The sequence below is a fragment of the Chrysochloris asiatica genome, unplaced genomic scaffold, assembly GCF_000296735.1.
Source record: "Chrysochloris asiatica unplaced genomic scaffold, ChrAsi1.0 scaffold00545, whole genome shotgun sequence".
Lineage (NCBI taxonomy): Eukaryota > Metazoa > Chordata > Mammalia > Afrosoricida > Chrysochloridae > Chrysochloris > Chrysochloris asiatica.
The window spans coordinates 422,810-441,229 of NW_006409063.1; the positions used below are offsets into that span (position 1 = coordinate 422,810).

At 43.0% G+C, this 18,420-nt stretch overlaps 1 pseudogene; it reads right to left on the bottom strand.

Moving 5' to 3' along the window:
* Positions 1-13,355: 13,355 nt before the first annotated feature.
* On the bottom strand, positions 13,356-18,249 carry LOC102819126 (annotated as a pseudogene).
* Between the last annotated feature and the right edge of the window lie 171 nt (positions 18,250-18,420).

The following is an 18,420-nucleotide window of genomic DNA, read 5'->3' on the forward strand; positions in this document are numbered from 1 at the left end:
AAGAAAATGTATTGATGGTAAAGGTTAAAGAAGACAAATTAAACTGGGTGAAGAGACCCCACTGAATACTTTGCATCTTGTCTAGACGGGGCTGGTGAAAGGAGATGGGGATAAGATTCTTATGATTTGGCTCTCTACTCCTCCCTGTTCGACCAGCAGCCACAGCTTCTCTTGCAGTACCAGCCGCATCCCTGAGATAAGATGGTGAAGGTCGGAGTCAATGGAGTTGGCTGTATTGGGTGCCTGGTCACCAGGGCTGCTGTTAACTCTGGCAAAGTAGAGGTTGTTGCCATCAACGACCCCTTCATTGACCTCAACTACATGGTATATATGTTCCAGTATGATTCCACCCATGGCAAGTTCAATGGCACTCTCAAGGCTGAGAATGGGAAACATCATTAATGGGAAGCCCATCTCTATCTTCCAGGAGTGAGATCCCGCCAATATCAAGTGGGGTGATGCCAGTGCTGAAAATGTTGTAGACTCCACTGGTGTCTTCACAACCTTGGAAAAGGTTAGGGTTCACTTGAAGGGTGGTGCCAAAAGGCTAATAATCTTTGCCCCTTCTGCTGATGCCCCCATGTTTGTGATGGGTGTGAGCCATAAGAAGGATGACAACTCCCTCAAGATTGTCAGCAATGCCTCCTGCACCACCAACTGTTTGTGCCCCCTGGCCAAGTTCATCCATGACAATTTTGGCATCGTGGAGGGACTCATGACCACAGTCCATGCCATCACTGCCACCCAGAAGACTGTGGCTCGCCCCTCTGAGAAACTGTGGCATGATGGCCGTGGGGCTGCCCAGAACATCATCCTTGCATCTACTGGTGCTGCCAAGGCTGTGGGCAAGGTCATCCCTGAACTGAAGGGGAAACTCACTCTCATGGCCTTCCATGTCCCCACTCCCAATGTGTCTGTTGTGGACCTGACCTGCTGCCTGGAGAAAGCTGCCAAATATGATAACATCAAGAAGGTGGTGACGCAGGCATCAGATGGACCCCTAAAAGGCATCCTGGATTACACTGAAGACCAGGTCGTCTCCTGTGACTTTAACTGTGACACCCACTCTTCCACCTTTTATGCTGGGGCTGGCATTACTTTGTCAAGCTCATTTCCTGGTATGACAATGAATTCAGCTATAGCAACAGGGTGGTGGATCTTATGGTCCACATGGCCTCCAAAGAATAAGAGCCCCCTGGACCACCAGCCCCAACAACAGCACTAGAGGAAGAGAGAGGGCCTCAGCTGCTGGGAGTCCTTATCCCAACTCTAATCCCTCTACACTCTGAGAATCTCCCATCTTCAGTTTCCATCCAGACCCTCTGGAGAAGGGGAGGGGCTTAGAGAGCCCAGTCTTGTCATGTACCATCAATAAAGTACACTATCCAGCCCCCCCCCCAAAAAAAAATTCTTATGATTCAATAGTAATTGTTATTGTGACTAATTGTGGCGGTCACAACTCTAAAGGTAGAAGTTTGTAATATAAAGGGGGGAGTAGTTCATCTTATATTCCAGGAAGAGAGGACCCTAGGACCATCAGAGGAGAAGAGCATGAGCAAAATATGGGAGCCTAAACAGAGAAGTAGCAACGCCAAAGATGGAGGCAGAGATGATGACATGGAGAGATAGAGCAGCTGAGGACTCTAGACTGATGGAAGGAGAAAGGCTGTGTGCTGGTGGCCATGACAAAGGCTTATAGAATGTACCCTTTGGTTGTTTAAATGATTATACATTCCTGATTGTTTTTGTGTACATCCTCCCCTCTCCCGCAAAAAAAGCAAAACCAAACCAAACAAAACAAAACAACTCAGATGGAATAGAAGCAAATAATTGAATGATGATGCATGGAGGGGATTGTAACCATTGCAATGAAATTAAATATGAAAGGATGAGTGTAAAACCAATGTTCTTCGACATAAATTATCACTCAATTCAAAATAAAAGCTCTAAAAAAAAAAAAAAAACTGGGTGAGGAGAAAGTAGGGACCAAGGCTGCTGATCTCCATAGCATGGATAGAAGTGTCTCTAATGAGGACACATTTGATCAGACTCCTGAAGAAAGAAGTGTCTGGGAGAGGAGTCTTCCAAAGGAGAGAACAGTAAGTGCAAAGTACCTGATAAGGAAGCCAAGGGAATAGCAGAAGACTGGTGTGTCTAGGGACTATAGTAATAAATAATTTAACCTTACTCAACAATAGGTTTACCCAAGGCTTCTGGAAGATAATTTCTATGCCCTTGGAATATCACACTGTCAAAAGTGTATTTGTTTACCTAGAGGCCTTGGGTCATGTGCATAGGTCTAACAGCTGGGGCAGCCACACCAGGGAGACCAACAATGTGATTTATGGTGGGGCCTTATAGTTATGCCCAGAATGGTTGAATACTGAGAACTCCCATCTGGACAATCAATTATGCATATGTAATAAAACCTTTGAACTCTGTGACATAAGTGAGCATCTCTGCTTGGCTACAACTCCATGTGTGTTATCACAGACCAGTGTACTCCTCCTATGGAGGAGAGGACAATAGAAACTACTATTTGACACCTTTCCTGACAGGGAGAACTGTACCCTGAGCATTTGTGACCCTGAATTGTAACCTGCTAACTTCCCTAATAAATCCCATAACTGTGTGTGTATGTGTGTGTGTGTGAGGGGCGGGAAGCACAACCACGAATATAACAGTTTTCAGTAAATTCTATGAATACTAAGGATGGCACTATGCCCTCTAAACTCTCACAGTTGGTGTCAGAAGTGGAATTATCTAGCATGACCCTGATCACTGAAACATGTGGTTTGGGCTAAAGAAGGTTGACAGGCATTGTATAATGAACTTTTGATTCCTAGATGGCCATGGGTACTGATGGTATGAACTTTAGAATACATTAGCTCTCAAGGATTGAAAAGAAACCTCTGCTCTCTGCCCTCCAGACTCTGGGTGTCAGTCACACCCACTGGATTTTGGATAGAATCAGCCTAGGACTTCAACCCCACCTTCTAGGCCCACTGGTATGGCAACTCTGCTCCTTGGGCTTTGGGTAGTTCCATTTCTTAGTTCTTCTGAGTGGTGATTCTACCCCCTCAGTCCTGGTTGATTTTGTTCTCCTGTCCCCTAGACATGGTAGCTGTTATGTATTGAATTGTGTCCCCTCAAATAGGTAATAATCTAGCCCTGGTAGTGCAGTGGGTTAAGCATTGGTCCACTAACCACAAGGTTAGCAGTCAAACCCACCAGCTGTTTTGTAGGAAAAAAATGAAGTTGTATGTTCCCATTAGAAATGTACAGCCTTGGAAAACTTTAAGAAGCAGTTCTACATCCCCTCCACACACCGAGTGCATGGAGATGGGCAACTTGGACATTGGATACTCAAATGGTGGGGGGGACTACAAAGGCAAGAAGTGACTGGCTTACAAGCTGTCAAGAGGGAACCTAGTGCTAGGGAGCATGGAGGAAGGCAGAATCTCCAGTGGGTACTATTCAATCTGTCTGGGCGGAGCTGATGAAAGGAAATACAGATGGGTAACTCGTGATACTGTAGTGAATAATGCTTATCAGGATGGATTATGAGGGTTGGAAATGCAAAGGTAGATGTTTTGTAACAAGGAACGGAGTGACTAATTCTCCAGGCTAGGAGTTGAGGTCTCTGGGACCATCAATGGAGAAGATCCGAGAGCGGGACCCTACCCAGAGAAACAGAGATGCCTGAGATGGAGACAGAGATGATGATGTGGAGTGATGAAGCGGCTGGGGACTTTGGATCCAAAGAGGGAGAGGGATTGTGGGCTGAAGAATGGGATGGGGGGCAGTTTAGGGGGCGGGTTTCTAGGATATACCCTTTGGTTGGTTGATGATGCATGGAGGGGATTGAAACCATGGCAATGAGATGATATACGATGGTATGAATGTAAAACTAAAGTTCTCTCATGTAAACTATCATATAATTCACAATAAAACATTAAAAAAAAGAAGAAGAAGCAGTTCTACTCTGTCCTATTAGGGTCACTATGAATTGACTCAATGGCAGTGTTGGTTTTTTGTTTTGTTTTAAAAAAAATTTTTTTGTGTGTGTGATAGTTTACATGGGGGAACATTAGTTTTACATTCATTCTATCATATATCGTTTCATTGCCAAAGTTACCATCCCGTCCATGCATCATCACCCAACCAAAGAGTATACCCCGCAGACCCCGCCTCCCCCCACGGTTCTCAGCACACAGCCCCTTCCCTCCCTGGATCTCAAGTCGTCAGCCACTCCATCTCTTCACGTCATCCTCTCTGTCTCCATCTCAGGTCTCACTGCTTCTCTGGGTGGGGTCCCGATCTCCGCTCTTCTCCAGTGATGGTCCCAGGGCCCTCCGTTCCTAGACTGAAAGGTTAATCACTCCCCTCCTTGCTATAAAATATCCACCTTTACATTTCCAGTCCTCACAATCAGTCCTGATAACAATTATTCGCCCTTGCATCACAAGAGACCCATCTGCTTTTCTTTTCATCAGCCCTTCCTAGACAGGTTGGATACTACTCACTGGAGACTCTACCATCCTCCCCGCCCTGTTTACAATCTTGAAAGCTTGTAAACCTGTCACTTCTTACCTTTGTATCCCCAGTGTTGTTTTTTTGTGTTGTTGTGTTTTGTTTTGTAAACCTGTGGTTATAATCCATTAGGGAATGAATTTTCTTTATGTTAATAAGGCAATATTAGTGTCAGGTGAGTTTTGAGTCAACTTATTCAGAGGTATGAAAGGAGCAGATTAAGCAAGGAAGAACAGAAGTAGAGATGGTGGAAGATAGATGCCAAACCACATGAAGATCACGAAGGAATCACAGAATAAGGACCTTCCCTAAGAGCCAACAAAGAGAGAGGGCCGTGTAGAGCATATGCCCTGAATTCAAACTTCGTCTCCTGAACTATGAAAAAATAGATTTATGTTTGTTAAAGCTATCCACTGTGGCAGATTTATTATAACAACACAGATATCTAAGACAGCAGCCCTGTCTTCCCTATTTGGGGTGGTAGCCCTATTCTCTTGGTGCACCTGATTGGCAGCCCCATACTCCAGAACTAAATTAGCAGAGATTTAACTCTTGGAAACTAGGAGGCCGTGGCTCCACCCCTTGAAACTGAGTCAGCCTTGTTTCCAGTGTTTCTTCCAACTGTTCTGCTCATCTCTAAGTTGCTCCAGAGATGTTCCTTTTCTTTTCTTATAGGAAAACAGATATAACTCCTTTGTCCCCTTTCCTGCTTACAGAATTCCAAGAGGCAGTCAGCTTTCCTTCCTTTAATCGTGTTTCTATTTCCTTCAGCCTAAACAGATGTATTTTCGGCTGTGGTAGTTGGTTGGATCCATCATTTAGCAAAACCTTGAGTCACCAAGTCCTTGGTGAGAGTTGTAGTACACAGGTTTGTATAACAGAATCTTCCAAATCTTTAAGTTATGATTTCCTTTTGCACAGTTCATTTTTTAAGTCCATCTCTTTCCTCTCACATTTTCCAGTAAGATCTTGCTTAGAAATCTCCTCAGGTAAATATCCAGGTTCATCACTTAAAAATTCTACCTTTCTTCAAACATAATTCAAATAAGTTCTTTGCCACTGCAGGAAAAGCATTGTTCAATCACATTGCTCAATCATTTTCTTTTAAAGTCTCACATTTAACACCCACATTTCTAGCACCATTCTATTACTGGTCTATATGTTTTCTTTAAGACAATAGAGACTTTTTATATAGTTCTCCTCACTTCCTACTGAGCCCTCACCAGAATTGCATTTGACATCCATAATTCTACCAACATTCTCTTCAAGGCAACCTACGCTTTGACTATTGCTGTTGTTGTTAAGTGCCCCTGTGTCAGTTTTGACTCAGCAACACTTATAGGGGTTCTGAGGAGTGGCTGGTAGATTTGAATTGCCAGACTTGCTGCTAGCAGTCCAATGCTTCTACTACAATGCCACACCAGGATCCCCTTTTACCACTTTTGTTGTTGTTAAGTGTTGTTGAGTTGATTCCAATTTATAGCGACTCTGTACAGGGTTTTCGAGGAACAACTGGTGAGTTTAAACCACTGACCTTGTGGTTCACAGTCCATGTTTATCTTGCAATGCCACATCAGGATTCCTCAAAACTCTTCAAGCCTCTCCACCCATTATTCAATTTCAAAACCCACATTTCAGGTATGTGTTAGAGCAGCACCCCAGTCTCTGATACTAAATTCTATCTTAGTCTTGTTCTGCTGTAACACTACCAAAAAGATTTGTTTCAGAGTAATAAGGTGGTTGTTGTTGTTGTTAAGTGCCATTGAGTCAATCCTGATTCATAGTGGCCCGTGATGACTCAGGATTGACTGTAGGGTTTCTGAAAATCGGCTGTTGAGCTGAAACCACAGACCCTGAGGTTCAAATCAACCTTTTAGACCAGTGCATTAACCCACAGCACCACACCAGGACTCCAAAGTAATAATACAATGGAGCAATTTTTAAAAAGTTTTGTTGTTGCCATTAGGTGCTGTGGAGTTGGTTTGACTCATAGTGACCCTTTGCATAACAGAATGAAATACTGCCCCACCCTGCGTCAACCTCACAAATGTTATATCTGAACCCACTGCTGTTGCTGCTATGCCAATCCATCCATTGGGGCGGGGTTGGGGGTGGGGGAGGTACGTCTACCTCTTTTTCAATGACCTTCCACTTTACCAAGCACAATGTCCTTCTCCAGGGTCTGGTCCCTCCTAACATGTGCAAAGCAAGAAAGATGAAGTCTCACTATCTTTGCTTCTAAGGAGCATTCTGGCTGTACTTCTTCAAGACAGATTTGTTTGTCCATGGTATTTTAAATATTATTTTCCAGCACCATAATTCAGTATATCAGTTATACTAAGGTCTTCCTTATTCATTGTCCACCTTTCACATGCACATAAAACTATTGAAAATGCCATGGCTTGGGATAGCCTCACCTTAGTTCCCAAAGTGACATTTTGATCTTTAAAAAGGTCTTTTGCAGCATATTTGCAGTATGTCATTTTATTTTTTGACCACTATTTCCACAAGTGTTGATTGTGGGTCCAAACAAAATGAAGTATTTGACTTCAATGTTTTCTCCATTTATTTATTGGTCCAGTTGTGAGGATTTTCATTTTCTTTGCACTGGGGTACAATCCCTGCTGAAAGCTGTAGTCTTTGATCTTCATCAATAACTATTTTAAGTCCTCTTCATTTTCAGCAAGCAAGAAAGATCATCTGCATATTGCAAGATTGCAAGTTGTTAATGAGCCATCCTCCAATCCTGATGACACATTCTTCTTTATATAGTCCAGTTTCCCAGATTATTTGCTCAGTATACAGATTGAATAAGCATGAAGAAATAATATAACTCTGGCACACACCTTTCCTGATTTTAAACCACTCATTATCCCTTTGTTCTGTTGGAACAACTGCCTCTTGGTCTTGTATAGGTTGATCAAAGCACAATTATTCTGTTCTGGAATACCCAGTTTTTGCAATATTATCCATAGTTTGCTATGATCCAAACAGTCGAATGACTTTGCATAGTTAATAAACGCAAGTAAACATCTTTCTGGTATTCTGTTTTCCTCTGACGTCTGCAATGATATCCCTTGTTCCATGTCCACTTCAGAATCTGACTTGAATTTCTGACAGCTTCCTGTCAGTGTACTTCTGCAATTATTTAAAAATTATCTTTAGCAAAATTTTACTTGCATGTGATAATAATGATACTGTTTGATGATTTCACATTCCATTAAGTCATCTCTCTTTGATATGATCTCTTCCAATTGTTTAACTCCAAATTTCTTGATGTAGATGCGTGAGTGCCTTCAGTGTTTCATCAATTTGTTCAAATACTTCAATTTGTATTCTGTCAATTACTGAAGCCTTGTTTTTCACCAATGCTTTTAGTGCAGCTTGGGCTTCTTCCTTTAGTACCATCAAGTGTTGATCATATGTTACCTCTTGAAATGGTTGAACATTGACCATTTCTTTTGGGTACAGTAACTGTATATGTATCCTGGTGTGTTGCTGTAGGATAAGCACTGAACTGAAAGATTGGTTTGAATTACAAGTTCAAACCTAGCAGCTGCTCCTCAGAAACCCTATACAGAGTCATTATGAGTTGGAAACAACTTGACAGCACTTAACAACAACAGCAACTCTGTATATACTTTCCATCTTCTTTTGATGCTTTCTGCAGACAAGAGCATACAGGGGACAAAATGATGAAAACTTCATTGACATTATAAAATACCTTGCTGGGCTGGGGACTCAGGACCACAGTCTTTAGGAACATAAAGGTCAATGTGCATAACATAGTTCACAATATACTTTGATAAGTAGTGACTGGGATCTTAAAAGCTCAATCATCTACCTAAGGTGCAATTAATTATTGGTCTTTCCATGGGTAAAAGAAAGAAGAGTGATGAAAATGGAAAATGCTTGGAATCAATTAATCCAAAGAATTATATTTAGCTACTTCCAAAAGTACTATTGGAACATATGAACATTAGACTCCAGGACTCTGAAACCAGAAGCACTAGATGGTGCTCATTTATCCTTAGCAACTGCTCTGAAAGGGATCACATTAGAAGATCCCAGATACAGTGGGAGAAAATGTGGAACAAAATTCAAAATTATAAAAAAGATCAGGATTACTGACCTGACACTGGAGGAACCCAAGACTATGACCTTAAGTCACCCTTCTGGTCTGGAATGGAACTCACCCTCCTGGTCCCATTTTCTGCCAAGTGATAAACAGGTATATAGGGGTGACAACAACACTACTAAGGTATGCTCAGTATGGAATGATCAATCATTCAAGATCAAAAGGGCAACATTTATCTAAAGGCAAAGGTCAGAAAGGATGGGAAGGTATGTGGAATAGAAATAGGAACCACAGGGAGGAAGCAGGATAATTGTTGCATGGAGGAGATGAAAAAAAGCATATGATTTCTTTAATGTAAACCTGATAAACTTGTCTGTGAACCTTCACTTAATTCACAGCAAAAAGATTAAAAGGAAAAAAGAAAGAAAGAAAGGAATAGTCTAAGTGCCCCATGGCTCAATTTCCAGCCAAACAATAGTCAGATTTTTTAAGGAGAATAATACCTCCTTAGAATAATCAATCATTTGAGATCAAAATGGCAGCATATACTCAATGGCAATAATCAGCAGATGGCTGGAAGTGATAGGAAAGAAGGAGTAATGGAAACAGGAAACACAGGGAGGAAGTAGGATGAATGATGTTACATTGTGGGGATGGCAATCAATGACATGAAACAAAACGTGCATGGAAACTGATTGGCTTTATAAAACTTTATACAATCCACAGTAAAAAGTTTTTTTTAAAAAAGTAGCCCAAGTGGCCATCTACCATACATAGTTGAATACTTAGGTATATTTTGTTTAACATTATACAATTACTAAGAATGCTTACAAAATCTATGCAATAACTTGGGAAAATACTCCCCTCAAAAAAAGGGTACATACTTAGGTAAAATTTTGATTGTATCAAAATTAGGACTTTATGATAGTTGATATGTGTCTAAGAAGAAATCAATATACAATCATCAATTAAATACAAATATGACAACCCCACAATGCCCCAGAGACCACAGTTTTAGCTCACACGAAGAAACAGGAGAAAATGACTCAAGCAAATGACCATGGTGCAGAGCCAGAAAATGTTTCTGAGAAATAAAAGGTAATGGAAATAACGGTAAAAGATTCAAAAGAAGGATATTTAGGTATTTCAAAGGATTGACAGAAAGATCAAGGAAAACAGAGAAACAAACTTTATAAGAATCCAGGAAAACACTACAAATATAAGCAGACAAAATAAATGCAAATTTTGAAACAATTCAAAACTGTTAACTAAAAACCTTGTAACTAAGATTTCAGAAGTGGACAATATGTTTGAAAGGGCAAAGGAGTAGATTTAAAGCAATGGAAACCTGAATTAGTGAGCTTGAAGATAGATAAATCTCCAATACTAGTATGCTAGAATACCAATCAGAAAAAAAGAATGGAAAAACAAAAAAGAAGAGGAACAACTTACAGGTGATCAGAATTCAAGAACAAGAAGAAACCACAAAAAGCACAAAGAAAATTCTCATAAAGAGCTGTTGGAAGAAAACTTCCTTAACATCATGAAATATGAAAAGATGGTGTGGTGCTGTGGGCTAATGCATCAGACAGCAAAGTCGTCTGAACTGCAAGGTCAGTGGTTCAAGCACTCACCACCAGCTGCTCCTTTGAAACCCTATACAGGATCACTACGGGTCAGAATCGATTTGATGGCACTTAACAACACAACAACAACAAGCATATGAGAAGCCGTATTAACCCCAAACAGGATAGATCCCCCCAAAAAATCACCAAGACATATCATAATCAAACTTTACAAAACTAAAGACAAGGAAATAATCCTGAGTGCAGCTCAGTTAAAACTAAAGTTTATTACTAAGGAGAACCAATAAGACTAACCTCTGATTTCTCAGCAGAAACCATGCAGGGAAGAAAGCAATGGAATGACATACATAAAACACTGAAAGAAAAAAAATTATGAATCAAGAATCATATAACCTGCAAAGCTGTCCCTCAAATACAATGGTGAATTTAGGACATTTTCTGATAAACAGAAATTAAAGGAATTTGTAATGATTGAACAAGTTTAAAAAAATGCTAAAGGTTGTTCTTTGGACTAAGAACCAACAGCAGCAGACAACAACCTGAGATTACCATACATTATAACAACACCCAGAACTCAATCCAGATATAAAATATTTAAAGTCACACAAATTTATAAGACTGAAAATAGGGAACCAGAGATATCAATATTTAATGAAGTCAATTTACAAAGTAAAAAGAGGGACTAGCGTAGCTACAGAACTTCCAAATGGCAAAAGCTAGGTAGATTTCAAGATAAACTAGCCTGTTTTAAGCAGGGGAAAAAAATCAATAAACTACAGGTTAACCTCAAAGAAAAATAATATACCTGCACATCAAAATTTTTAAAAAGAGGAAAATCAGAAAGATTTGATAAACATTAACACAGCAAAAATGAATTTTGGTTAGAAAACAGGACCCTTCAATATGTGGTCTATAAAAAACACATCAACAGGATGGAAACAGCCTAGATGTCCATCAGTGAAGAATGGTTACACAACTTTGGTGTATACACAATAGATTACTATGGAACGTTGAAGAATGGCAATGAATCTGCAAAACACCTCATGACATGAATGAACTTGGAGGACATTATGTTGAGAGAAGTTAGCCAATCACAAAAGGACAAACATTGTTGAGATCTATGTTGTAAAATGTTAAGGAAAGATTTTCTTAATAAAAGAAACAAATCATCTATGATGGCTGGGGGTGGGGGGTGGGCCTAGAAAATTATTCACAGCTTGTGGGTTGTTGTTGTTAGGTGCCATCGAGTCAGAACTGACTCATAGCACAACAGAACAAAACACTGCCCGGTCCTGAGCCAACCTCACCACTGTTGCCATGCTTGAGCCCATTGATGCTTGCTAGGGGTCTTCTTTTTTTTCTCTGGCCCTCCACCCTACCTAACATGATATCCTTTTCCTGACAATATGTCCAAAGTATGAGAGACGAAGTTTGGCCATCCTGGCCTCCAAGGAGCACTCTGGCTGCACTTCTTCCAAAACAGATCTGTTAGTTCTTTTAGCAGCACTTTCCATATTCTTCTCCAACACCATAACTCAAATGCATCAGTTTTTCTACAATCTTCCTTATTCACTGTCCAGCTTTCACATGCATATGAGGTTATTGAAAATACCATGGCTTTTTTAAAGTGTTGAAGAGCAAAGATGTCAGCTTGAGGACTAAGGAGTGCCTGACCCAAGCCATGGTATTTTCAATGACCTCATATGCATGTGAAAGCTGGACAATGAATAAGGAAGGCCGTAGAAGAATTGATGCTTTTGAGTTATGGTGTTGGAGGAGAATATTGAACGTCCCATGGGCTGCCAAAAGAACCAATAGATCCGTTTGGAAGAAGTGCAGCCAGAATGCTCCTTGGAGGCCATGATAGCCAAATTTGTCTCTCATACTTTGCACATTTTGTCAGGAGGGACCAGTCACTGGAGAAGGACTGTTTGGTAAGGTGGAGGGTCAGAGAAAAAGAGGAAGATACCCCCGCCACCCCCCAGCGAGATGGATTGGCCAAGTGGCAGCATCGATGAACTCAAGCCTGGCAACAGTGGTGAGGTTGGCCCAGGATCGGGCAGTGTTTCGTTCTATTGTGTATAAGGTTGCTATGGCACCTAACAACAATAAGGGAATCGGACACATCATTGGGAGTTGTTGTTAAGTGCCGTTGAGCCGGTTCCGACTCATAGCGATCCTGTATGGAGTTTCCGAGTGGCCGGTGAACTTGAATCCCTGACTTTAGGGTTCAAACCCACCTTACAGTCTAGCGCTTACTCCACAGCGCCACACCAACTCAACGGGAGTTCTTAAGTACCGTGGAGTCGGTTCCGACTCATAGTGACCCTGCACAGGGTTTCCGAGGCTGTAAATCTTTACGAGAGCAGAATGCCTCATTTTTCTCCCGCGGAACCGCTGGTAGTTTCGAACTGCTGACCTTGCAGTTGGCAGCCTGACTTGTAACCACTATGCTACCAGAGCTCTAGGGCCAAGTAAATTACGATAAGGGTGTAAATTGCACATCAAGCAGTGTTCAAAGTAGTGAATTAGGTGCACATACACGGACAAGGAAAGCTCTTTACAAATATCCAGTTAAAACCAAACCCAGTGCCTTGATTTCCACTAGGCAGATTGTTAAAAAAAGAAACAACACGGCATACAGGCTGCTAACTTGTATACAAGTATACAATTGTTGCAGTTATTATATACATTGTAATCTCAGCCGTATCTTCTTAAAAACAATTGATTTCGCATGTGACAACATTGTAACTTTGTTAGCTGTAAATCTTTAAGGGAGCTGAAAACCTCATCTTTCTTCCTCGGAACAACTGGTAGTTTATATTCGTAACTACTACGCTACAAGGAGCTCTGGTAGCGTTGTGGTTTCGAATCGGGCTGCGAACCGGAAGGTCAGCAGTTCGAAACTACCAGCTGCTCCGCGGGAGAAAGATGAGGCGATCTGCTCCCGTAAAGATTTACAGCCTCGGAAACCCTATTCAGGGTCGCTATGGGTCGGAACCGACTCGACGGCACTTCACAACAACGCTACCAGAGGCTCATTTTTCAAGGAGTTGTTAAGTGTCAAGGAGTAGAGGCGTAGAAAATGTTTCCCAGAGGATGGGGGTTGAAGCGCTGAGCTGGGGTGCAGATGCAAATGTTCTCTGGTGAGGAGGTCTCTAGGAGCCGCTTGCAGAGGTTGCCAGACCGGAGACCGCGGAGAACCTCCAACTCGGAGGATCTGGTCGAAGAGGGTCCTCCGGGGCTCCCCAAGTTGGGTTCCGAAAGGACGGTCCTCTAGCTGTGGTGGCACGGGTCAACTGGCCGGTCCTCGGGCCGATATGCGCCGTGACGAACGAGTGGCCAAAGGGTTCCAGAAGCTCAGGGTTCCCACAGCCGGAGAAGCCCCAGGAGACAAGGACACTCCAGCCTAAGCTGGCCCGCGCCTGCGCGATGTGCTCTTTGGCGAGCCCGGCGCGCGCCTGTTGTCCCCCGAGTGCCCACCCCTCCGTCTTTACTGGCCGGATTCGAGGCCACCTGGCGCCTCCGGCCAATAAGAGCGTGGCGTTCCGCCCCCTTACCGCTCCCCTACCCACCGTGTCCCGCCTCCGGCGCGCGGGATCGGGCACTGGGCTAGGGGCGAGGGCGCGGGCGGGGCGCGGGGACCGCCGCGCGCTGATTGGCCGACGGCACCCTTAGGCAGTTAACGGCGGCTGCGGGGCCCCGGCTCCAAAACAAAGGCTGAGCTAGGCGGGGGGTTGCCGCATGTCCCACGGACCCCCCAACGGCCGCAGCGTGTCCCGGGCTGCGCCGGGGGCCGCCAGAGCCGGGTTGCACTGACCGGGCCGGACTGATGGGCGTGCACGCCGGGCGCGGACCGGGCGGCAGTGAGTAACCCGGCGGGCGGTGTCGAGTGGGGCGCGCGGGGGCACCTGTTGGGCGTCCCAGGGGGTCTCCAGGCTGGGCCACGGCCCGCTGGGTAGGGTTCTCGCTTTGTTTTATTGGCTTCACTGGGTTTAGGAAACGGACCAGAAAGCTTAATTTTGGATGTGTTTGAGTCCTTGCTCCTCCCTCCACTCGGGGTTGGAAAGATTTAGACAGAAAGAAGTAGATGCTCAACGAGTATCGATTTTTGTCTTGTAAAAGAAAAAGGTCACAGTTGATTAAAGGAAATGAGGACCAAAGACGTCTTCAAAAGGGGGAAAGGGGTTTCAAGTTAACTCCATTGAGGAACATCCCATTATTCCATGTGAATTTATCTATGTTCACCACTTGTGGCTCCAGGATCTGTTGAAGGTGGAACAAACCTGAGCGCAAAAATCACCTCCTGCACTGATCTTTGATTGACATCGTTGATGTCCAAAATATGGGCGGAATTCTCGAGTTTCAGTTTAGATGTTAATGGTCATGGATTACAACAATTTCCCAGTCCTAAGCATTTTCTGCTCTTTCCTTACCCAGAATTTGTCTACTCACGCACCGCACGATCCAGGCTCTTCACTCCCCCAAACTCCTAGCAAGATAAGGCTTTTCTTCCCTGGGAACTTTTCCAGGTGCTTCACCTGAACAACTTGCCTCTCCCCTCTCCTGCCCCTGCTCTAGGGTCTGCTTTGCTCTCCTACATGTCTGTCCCTATAACCTATTTACTGAACACCTGCCCTGTGCTGGAGTTGTACTCAATCCAGTGTTATTTTGCCCCTGTAATCATGCCATATCGCCACCCCCACTGTGGGTTCTTGGGAAGCAGAAATGGCATGTTGCAGGAATGTTGATGCTGATGCTGTGGCGCTCCAAGACCCCTGGGCTCAACCCCCTGCATCCATAGGGCTAAGATGTCTTCTCTCTGTGTGGGATTATCTTTTAGAAAGTGGGGATGCTTCAGGGTCAGGACCAAGGGCACAGCAGGTAGCCTAGCAGTTGGCCTATTCAGAACTCTTACGAACAGCTGGCTGGACCTGACTACTCATCTGAATAATGTATATGTAGTCTTTTGAGGGTTTAAAGAAACTTTCTACTTTGGAATCATTTTAGATTTCCAGAAAAGTTGTAAAGATGGTACAGTTTCCTCACTTAATATCTCTAGTGTTGAGCTCCTACATTGCTGTAGCATATTTGCCAAAATGAAAACCCAGAATTAGTGCATTTTTTGAATTTAACTCCAGACCTTGTCTTTTCATTTTGGAGGTCTTGGAACTTGGAAAGTGCTATCTTTATATTGAGAGAAATCTGACTTCTGCTTGTCCTCCTTGAGTTGATGTGGGGTGGACATGCAGGATGGGTAACCCTAGGGAGGTCGTTTGAACATAGCCTTCTCCCTGGGAGATGAAGAAAGGACAAATGGTTTAGAGTATGAAGAAACGACAGAAGGTCCCTGCTTTTTAAAACCATCCTCTGACACTCTTTAATTAGAGATAATTTAGTTTTGTAGATTTTTTTTTTTTTTTTTAAGTAGTGAAATCCCGGGGGAGTGGGGATTTTGACCAGGAGTTCTGGGAGGTGGTTGGGAAAAGTTCTGAACAGTGAAGACTAGGCAGTATGAGTGTTCCAGGTGTCTGGACTGGCTATGTGGGGCCATTCAGAACTCCATCCATTGTAGAGTGTGGTCTTCTAACATCTGCTGAGCCTGCACCAGTGTTCCACTGGCAATTTGTGCTTGTTAGCCCTCTGCCATAATGTAATGAGAACAGTCAGCTAGCTACTGTGGGGGCATTGTGTGTGATTCTCTGGATCTCCTTGTGACTGGAGTGTTGCCCCATTTTGCAGATTAGGGAACAGAGTGAGTATGGCTTCACAGCCAGTGAATATGGGGTGCATTTGGAATCAAATGCTGGGAACTGCTCAAGGCTGGTCAGACTTTCTTGGCTTTTCTCTTGCCTACACTCCACCCCCCCCACCCCCCACCTCCCTGAGTACTCTGCCCTCCCAGCATTGCCATACACCTTGAGCCTAGTCCATTCCAGGTCCTCACTGAATTTTCCAGCACAGACCTTTGACTGTTGGGTGCATTTTATCAAGCCTATGATTCAATAAAATCAAGTAAGCCTGTAAATCTCTCTTTTCTCATTTGAGTCTAGTCTAACTCTAGTTGTTGTTGTTGTTAAGTGCCGTCGAGTTGAATCTGACCCATAGTGACCCTGTATAGGGTTTCCAAGGAGCAGCTGGTAATTCTAGTAGTCAGAGGGGAAAAAAAAGTAGAGTTGCCTATGTGGTCACCACCTCTTTCCCCTTATTTCTTTGTTACTATAGAGGTCAGGTCCTGTCTTGCCTCTCAGATCCTTGTTTCTCAGTGCCAAGAGTTGTGGGAAAATTCTTGCTAAGGATAGAAATAAGAGAATATGTATTTTGAACACTTCAAAAAGAAATTGTGATGTACTAGTGTGTGGCGCTGTGGGTTAATGCACCCGACTGCAAAGCCGTTTGAACTATAAGATCACCAGTTGCTCCTTGGAAACCCTATGCAGGGTCGGAACCGACTCGATGGCGCTTAACAACAACAACAACAACAACAAGTGGCATCAGAAGCCATCTATGAGGATGAGTCAAAAATTATCTGCACTATGGTTGTAGAATTTATTATAATCAACTTTTAGAAAAGGCAAATGTATAAATGTTTGGCATAATCTTCTTTCTTTTCTTTTCTTTTTTTTTTTTGGAGAAAGTGTTTAATAAGCATATTTTATTTCCAGTAGGAAATGGAGAATTCACTGCTTTTATTTAGAAAAAGGCTGAGTAATATGATATGTCATATTTTACTTGTGCCTCTCACCAACAGTCCCTTATTTGAAACAACAGTTTGCCATATCACAATTCTCAAAATGATCTTAAGAAGTCTCAAAATACTGTTATCTCCTTTGACTCTTGATTCTGCCCAAGCTTCATTAATGGTTCACTTCATATTGTCATCTCCATCTTTATAAATATTTTTTTAGGACATTCATTAATCCCTCACTAGCATCCCTTTCTGTGGCATAGGAAGGCTTTTCTGTCTCTTTGCATTTTTTTTCAACCTGAGTTAGATAGTACCACCATGTGTTTTTAGCTTTCTTTTTACACAAGAGAAGGACTGTATCTGTCTTGACTTTTATTGAACTGCCTTCCACAGAGATGGGTTTCAAAACGCTGTTAACGATCATGGAGTAACTCTTCCCATTTAGGTTCCCATTTAGGTTCTTTACCAGAAGATCAACTGACCTTTCTGTGAAATGCACCTGCACAATCTCAGTGGGGATTTGATGGACTCCAGTTACGATGATGTACATTTTCACAAACTTCTCTAACTGATCCTATCAATAATTAACTGATTTTCACTGCATATCCCATTGAAATGGGAGCAATTTCAATGCTGCTGGCTTCTCATTGTCTGTTTTCCCCAGTGATTTCTGTTGCAGCTCATTTATTTTTATTTTTATTTTTTGATGTACACTGAAGCACCCAGGAATATACAACCATTCAAACAACCAAAGGGTACACCCGCAAGTCCGCCCCCTGGCTGTCAATGTACAAGCCCCTCTCCCTCCCTGAGAACAGAGTCCCTAGCCACTCCATCTCTCCACATCAACATCTCTGTCTCCATCTCTTGTATCACTGCTTCTCTGGATAGGGTCCTGCACTCGGCTTTTCTTCGTTGATGGTCCCAGGGTCCTCCACTCCTGGAATGCAAGACAAAACCACTCCCCTCCTTTTGTTACAAAATGTCTACCTTTACATTTGCAACACTCACAATCAGTCCTGATAGCAATTATTCACTATTGAAACCCAAGAGTCTTATCCCCATCTCCTTTCACCAGCCCTGTCCAGACAGGTTGGAAAACACTCAGTGGAGGTTCTACCTTACCCCGCAACCTCTGAAACTAGACTCCCTCTTGAAAGCTTGTAAGCCAGTCTTTGTCCCTTTGTAGCCCCCCATTTTGGGTAGCGAAGATCTAAGTTGCCCAGCAGCTCCTTCTTGGTTTCTGTCTCAATCTTGGCTTTCTCACCTGTAAGGGCATCACATACTCTTTCTCTAGTGACCTTTTCCAGTAACACATTTACCTCTTCCAGATCTTTCTGTAACTCTTACAAACTGGGAACCATGGAAGGACCAGATAAGATCAAAGGCCAAAGCTGCAGTCATGAAGGGCAGAGGACAGGAAACAACACGCCGAGCATGCCCACCAGAGCACTGGCAACATGGGCACTAGTTGCAGCCGTCTCCTTGCTTTTCAATACAGTTTGTCCATCTGTCAACAGCTTTTTTTTTTTTTT